The 6,835-nt window shown below is 38.2% G+C and overlaps 1 long non-coding RNA gene across 4 annotated transcripts; it reads left to right on the forward strand.

Annotated features, from left to right (window-relative positions):
* The first annotated feature begins 1,389 nt into the window (after window positions 1-1,389).
* On the forward strand, window positions 1,390-4,655 carry LOC139479228 (uncharacterized). 4 transcript variants are annotated; one of them, XR_011654351.1, is made up of 4 exons: window positions 1,390-1,621; window positions 2,527-2,706; window positions 3,205-3,295; window positions 3,798-4,655. It is a non-coding gene; the product is annotated as an uncharacterized lncRNA (long non-coding RNA). The 4 variants fall into 4 exon arrangements; XR_011654350.1 differs by lacking the exon at window positions 1,390-1,621 and adding an exon at window positions 2,219-2,275; XR_011654352.1 differs by lacking the exon at window positions 1,390-1,621 and adding an exon at window positions 2,252-2,279.
* Window positions 4,656-6,835: the final 2,180 nt, after the last annotated feature.

Genomic DNA, 6,835 nt, shown 5'->3' on the forward strand with positions numbered 1-6,835 from the left:
CCTCAGAAAACGGTATATAAGAAAAGGCAACATAAAGTAATATTACTTGTAGACATAGTGGCTGATTTGTGGCTCAAGATATACATAACAGGGATCGAAATTAAATTTATTTCAAGTTTGCCAATGGGCACAATTATGCCAAATTAAGTGTGCCATTACATTTTTAGGGGTGCCAGGAAATACATGATTGGCTGTTTTAATGGTTATAATCATAATTCAAATACAAGTCAAGTGACTGTCAAAGTGTTTATTCAAGTTAAATTATACTTAGAATGAATGATCAATCAGAAAATTCAAACACATCACTCAAGTTACTCATTGTCTTTGTACCTTAGTAAGTACTGCAATACCAGTTATAATAGTCTCAGGATTTATGAGCTTCTGTTCACAACTGGTATATTTTAATTGTAGCTGTTCTGTGTCCATTGGGTGTGGTCCCTCTTCACCCCACCACCCACCACCAATGAAAGTTATGTTTATCACATTATTTAAATGATGCATTTACAACTAAGTTAAGTGTGTTGTAAATAAAAATAATCCAAGCTAACACATTCATAACGTCCAGAATAAGGACAGAGGAAACAAAAATTTGACGATTTTCAGAACTTAGATCTACCAAAGACGTATATATACGTCCGTGGATCTACCTAATTATTGTTGTTGTTGTTTTTCATATTCATTGTATACGTAGATCTAGACTCTAATCGGAAAATTATTTTCAAAAGAATTATTAATAATATCTGTCATCATTTTCCCGATGACAGTGGCTGTCCGATCTGTAGCATGAAGAAATATCTCCGTTTTCGAAGCTTCGCATGAATAACACGTACCATGTGACACACCATTATCTTCAAAGTTTATTTTGTCATCTACACGATAGTCAACTCGCCTTGAGTATTTACATTACTATAACATGCTATTTTATTGGTTTCTGGTGACGCTTTCTTGCCGAAATCTGCTATAAGATTCGTGATTGGTCAAATTGAGCACGTGACCTTATACAACCAATTACAGCAACGGCACTCGTGTATATCAAACTTTGACGAAAGGTTCCTGTTAAATCGTGTTGTTCTGAACGTTTTAAGCAGGAAATCGCTATCTATATTAAAAATATGATACTTCGTGGATGTATCGTGCCAGGTTACGAGCTGAGACAAAGATTTTTCTTGCATATATTTGGCATTAAACATTGTGGAGAAATCGAGGCGATAAAACTATTAAAAGCCGCGATGCCATTTGACTCGCATCACACGCGATCGCACGAAAAGATGGAAATGATAACTTATATCTAAGTTTGACAACTTTTAGACAGATAAATAATTTTGGTGATTTCATTTATTACTTTGTAAAATATAATCTAAAGATTTGATTGACACGTTTTCATTTTGCTCTTTGACTTGTTCGATGTGGACCCATTGTCAAAGTGTGTGTCGGAGAATTCTATTTTCAATAACATTGCGGGAAATAGATCTAGTGAATAATATTTTAATCTATCGATAAAAAATAATAATTTGAAAGAGAAGCAAAAACTGAAAAAGAAAGTCACCAAACCTTCATCGAGATAGAATCTACGCCGACTCTGAGTTCAGCAAGGATGACAACGTATGTTCCTGAACAAACGGTAGGTACACTTTAGATCTGTTTGTGTTACATAAATATATTTTTAAAATATAGCCCTCTATATTGTCTCCATAACAATTATGCTAAATAATCCACCAAAACGACCCCCGATCCAAACCAATTCTCACTTAGATATTGAACTTAGTTTTAGCATTCGCTGAAAGAGAAATCTTTTTTCAAGCTCAATTTATTAATCGTAAATTTATGTTCTCATTTGGAACCTCAAACTGATCTAATTTGGGACTATTTATGAAAAATAATAGGCGCAGATGTAATTTTGTAATATTGCGCAGGCCTTTCAGATTTCATGTTTCGATCACATCGTGGTTCTCCGTAAAATTTACGGAGAGCACCGATGTGGGACTGAGATAAAAAAGTATTTCTTCAAAACAAATTATGTATCTGGTCACTGAAATGTGAAATATGATCGCAGACTGTAGTTATAAGTTTATAAAATTATTGAATTAATAGATAACAAATTATATATTTGTATTATGTTAAACTCTATTTATCTTAAGTTGTATTTGAAATTAAAACTTAGTTTTTTTTACAAACAAATGTCTATTGTTGTATGGTAATTAGTACGGAAATCGCCGCCATTTTGTAACCTGCTGTTTTATAACGAGGATGGTGGTTGATATTTTTTTAAGAACTCGTAAGTAAGGGAAACTCATGTTTTGTAACGTTTGTTTGAAATAGATATATGTTCCCAGTAAATGTTGTGGACTTATCGTTTTCCCCGTCGACATGCTCCATCGCCATCGCGGTATAGATCCTGAATTACGTTTTGGACTGGCACCAGGTCGTTGAAATTTTGGCAAAGTTGCCTGTGTCAACTTTGTTTTGTGACCAGCAATACCCGCCTTTTAGTTTTAGGTTATTAATGAATGCAACTTGATTTTTCAGCCCCCTTCCTTGTGGTGATTTTTGAAGACAAAAAAGGAACGATACTTCATAGGAAGACGTGAACTCCTGCTGATGTGCCTGTTTCATGAGAAGGGATCAAGGAAAAGAAGCCAGTTGCTGCCTGGTGGCCAGCAACTTGGTGTTTTTACGATGCTACCGACACCGATGTGGTACTCGAAGGTCAGTATCTTTGTTAAGTGTCAGGTAAATTTCATTTCAGGTTAATGGAACTGTAACTAAATAAGTTATGAAACTAAAGGGTTAATTTTTATAATTTAATATCAGAATCATAGTAAGGAATCAATAGGTTTTACAATCTAAATATCCTTCCTGTGTTTAACTTTTGAGCCAATATGAGTACTTGTAAATGTCAAAACCATTTTTTACATTTTTCTAGAACACAATGACATTTGAATGTGTAATGCTTTGGTCAACTTACATGGACATATCAATATTAAGTTAATATCTAATCACAAGATGTTAACTAATTGACATCATTTAAAATCTAGTTTTGGTACAAGTGGTAAGTTTTGTAACTTTCAAGTCATCATACATTTGGACTGGAACCATTTCACCTGAGTGCAATTTTGATGCTCTTATCTTGTTTTATTTTTACTGTATCATGAATTTTGAAGCTTTGATTTATCATCCAGTGTAACATGTTATTTTTTTCATCAGTTCTGAAACCGGCAAAGAAAAAACAACTGGAACTTTGTGGTGAGCAAGAAGATCTGCACGCTTAGGAATGCCTTCAAGTGAATGAGCCATGGTTTGTTTCTTTGACCATAACATCAGTAATTTTGTAGCCCCCCAAAAGTAATTTTTGTAATAGTTTTTAATGAGTCTCCTTGACGTCTGGGGGCGGTCGGGTAGCCTAGTGGTTAAAGCGTTCGCTCGTCACGCCGAAGACCCGGGTTCGATTCCCGACATGGGTACAATGTGTGAAGCTCATATCTGGTGTCCCCCGCTATGATATTGCTGGAATATTGCTAAAAGCTGCGTAAAACCATACTCACTCACTCACTCCTTGACGTCTGACATAAAGTAATTAGTTTATGGCACTGATTGGGGCTGTCCGGTAGCCTAGTGGTTAAAGATGGTTCGTCACGCCAAAGACCCGGGTTCAATTCCCGACATGGGTACATTGTGTGAAGCCCATTTCTGGTGTCCCCCGCCGTGATATTGCTGGAACATTGTGCAAAAGCGGCGTAAAACCATACTCACTCACTCATTATGTCACTGATATACAATAACATTTGATCCCATTTCAGCCTCTTGAAGGACAGCTTCCATGACGACCCCTGCCAGGACGAGGATGACTTCCACTTTCATATGATGACTTCCACTTTCATATGATGACTTCCACTTTCATATGATGACTTCCACTTTCATATGATGGCTACCATATAATGATATCTTCTGTTGATGATGTCCACCTCTGGCTACTTGTTATTGCTGTTATTACTCCAAATAAAGAGAATACTATACAACTTCGTTATCTCATTTTTGACAGTACAGGTTTGGCAAGGATGTTTCACAGACACTTCTGGGATGCTGTTGAAAGACTAGATTATGATGTAAGCACATCTTTTGTATTACTGAAAATGATGGAAAGGTAAAATGTCTCTGAAACATCTTTGTTATGGAGACTTCCTTAGAACTTTGCCGGGATGGTTTAAAGCATGTTAAATTACCCATGACAGGTTTGTGAAGACACTTCAGAGACTTCCTTGCAAGTGTTGCGGGGATGCTTCAGAAGCATCTTTGATTGCATAACACAAGTTTGTGGGGACTTACCAGGGACTTCCTCAGAAGGTTTCCCGGGATGGTTCAAAGCATATTTAATTACCCCTGATAGGTTAGCGAAGATGCTTCGGAGACTTCCTTGCAAGTTTTGCTGGGATGCTTCAGAAACATCTTTGATTACCTAATAATAGTTTGTGGAGACTATTCGGGGACTTCCTAAGAAGGTTTCCCGGGATGGTTCAAAGCATATTTAATTACCCCTGATAGGTTTGCGAAGATGCTTCGGAGACTTCCTTGCAAGTTTTGCTGGGATGCTTCAGAAACATCTTTGATTACCTAATAATAGTTTGTGGAGACTATTCGGGGACTTCCTAAGAAGGTTTCCCGGGATGGTTCAAAGCATATTTAATTACCCCTGATAGGTTTGCGAAGACGCTTCGGAGACTTCCTTGCAAGTGTTGTGGGGATGCATTAGAAACATCTTTGATTATGTCACACACGTTTGTGGAGAATAATCAGGGACTTCCTAAGTGGGTTTGCCGAGATGGTTCAAAGCATATTTAATTAGCCATATAAGGTTAATTCTGAGGAAGTATCGGAGACTACTTCAGTAGGTACTGTGAGGAAGTCTTGGATACTTCTCAGCAAGCTGCAAGTTTGTAGTTTGCCGAGATGGTGTGGAGACATTTGCCGGGAATATCTAGAGACTTCCTTAAGACCCTGTGGAGAAGGTAAAAATGTGCCTTGCGGGGAATGATTAAGGCGGTCTCGGATGCATCTTTTGTGGCCTTTTTTTTTTGTAAGGGAAAGTCCATGTTTTGAAATGATAATGTTCTACAACAGTCAGACAGTCATTATGGCAGCTGTACTTCACATGTCCCTTGGTTGGTTTACTCCATGCTACATTCAATCAGGGGCACGGGTGGCCCAGTCGTCTAAGGCGCCGCGATTCACTGTGCAGAGTTGCGTCCCTTGGGCATGCCAGAAACCTATGATTGCTGGTTCGAATCCCGGTTCGCCCCAATTATGTTTCTAGGTTTGTCAGCACCATACCCGTGCTCGTGGGTTTCACAGAAGTGGTAAACGTCTGAGGCCTGCATCACTTCGGGCTTTCCTCCCACATTAAGCTGACACGCCGCGATATGACTGGAATACTTTTAAAAGCGGCGTTAAACCCAACTCACTCATTCACTCACTCACTACATTCAATTAGACATTGACGGACAACTGTTAAAACTACCAAGCACTTCGATAGATACTAATGCGCTGTTTGATGAATCCACATTTCAAGGCTGTAGAATTGATTGGACGTGGATTTAACTATTTTTGAATCTGTGTTATGAACAAGAAAGATTAGTGAAACAGAATGAAGTAATATGACCCACAGACGCATTTAGTGAAGATTGGTGTATTTGGGAGACAGTGTTTAACACTTGCATCATCCTTAAAAGTTAACGAGAACAAATTGATACATTTTTTTAACAAATGCATCAAAGCTTTTATACATGAAGCCATCAATTTACTTTCTGATCAGTGTAATGCATCTCTCAATTGTCAATCAATCTCTTCCAATTTCCTCTTTCATCTCTGCATGTACTTGCTCAAATATTTATAGACAAGGAGTAGGACTTCATTAAGTTTTCTCGAACTCATCAATATAGTAAAGGACATTGAAATGATAGGTAATGGTGAAGACCTGGTAATAGGAAGTTGCTATAGCAATGAGTCTACCACTGAATAATTTCATGGTGGAGTGGCCATGTTGTTGAAATATTGGCTGGTGGTCTCGAAGCCCATGTTTGAATCCCCACATAGATACAATGGGTTATGCACATTTCTTGTGTTCTCATGCAGTGATATTCCTAAAAGGGAGGAAGGGACTCACTCACTCACTCACTCACTCACTCACTCACTCACTCACTACCTCCCAGTGTATGCCAGTGCATCTGTTGTGTGGCTTTGACACATGTAATATTGTCTGTATTACTCATGACAGGTGCAACAATATTAGGGTTTGACCCGTGAAGACCCAGGTAGAATAGGTCTTCAGCAAGCCATGCTTTCAGTAAAAGATTACTGTGCTTGTCGTAACAGCCAACTATCGGGTTCGGATGGTCAAGACTTGGTTGATGCATGTCATCGTATCCCTTTTGCGTAGGTCGATGCTCATGATGTCAATCACTGGATTGTCTGCTTCGACTCAGTTATTTAAAGAACGCTGTCATATAGCTGGAATATTGCTAAGTACAGCATTAAACAAACAAACAACAATATTAAGGTTAGTCAATGTCACACTTGAAACAATATTTTACACAATAATTTGAATGAAACAGCCATGAAAAAATTCAACTGAAACCAGTGGGATACCAGAATGTTGTTTTCATGCTCTGTGAAGCAAAGACTATCATCAGAGGGGTATATGTGCTCACTGTGGAAGTGCATTTCTTACATCAGAGGGGTGGGTATATGTGCTCGCTGTGGAAGTGCATTTCTTACATCAGAGGGGTGAGTATATGTGCTCACTGTGGAAGTGCATTTCTTGCATCAGAGGGGTGTATGTGCT

This window comes from Haliotis cracherodii, unplaced genomic scaffold, assembly GCF_022045235.1.
Source record: "Haliotis cracherodii isolate W230 unplaced genomic scaffold, xgHalCrac1.p SCAF_4, whole genome shotgun sequence".
Lineage (NCBI taxonomy): Eukaryota > Metazoa > Mollusca > Gastropoda > Lepetellida > Haliotidae > Haliotis > Haliotis cracherodii.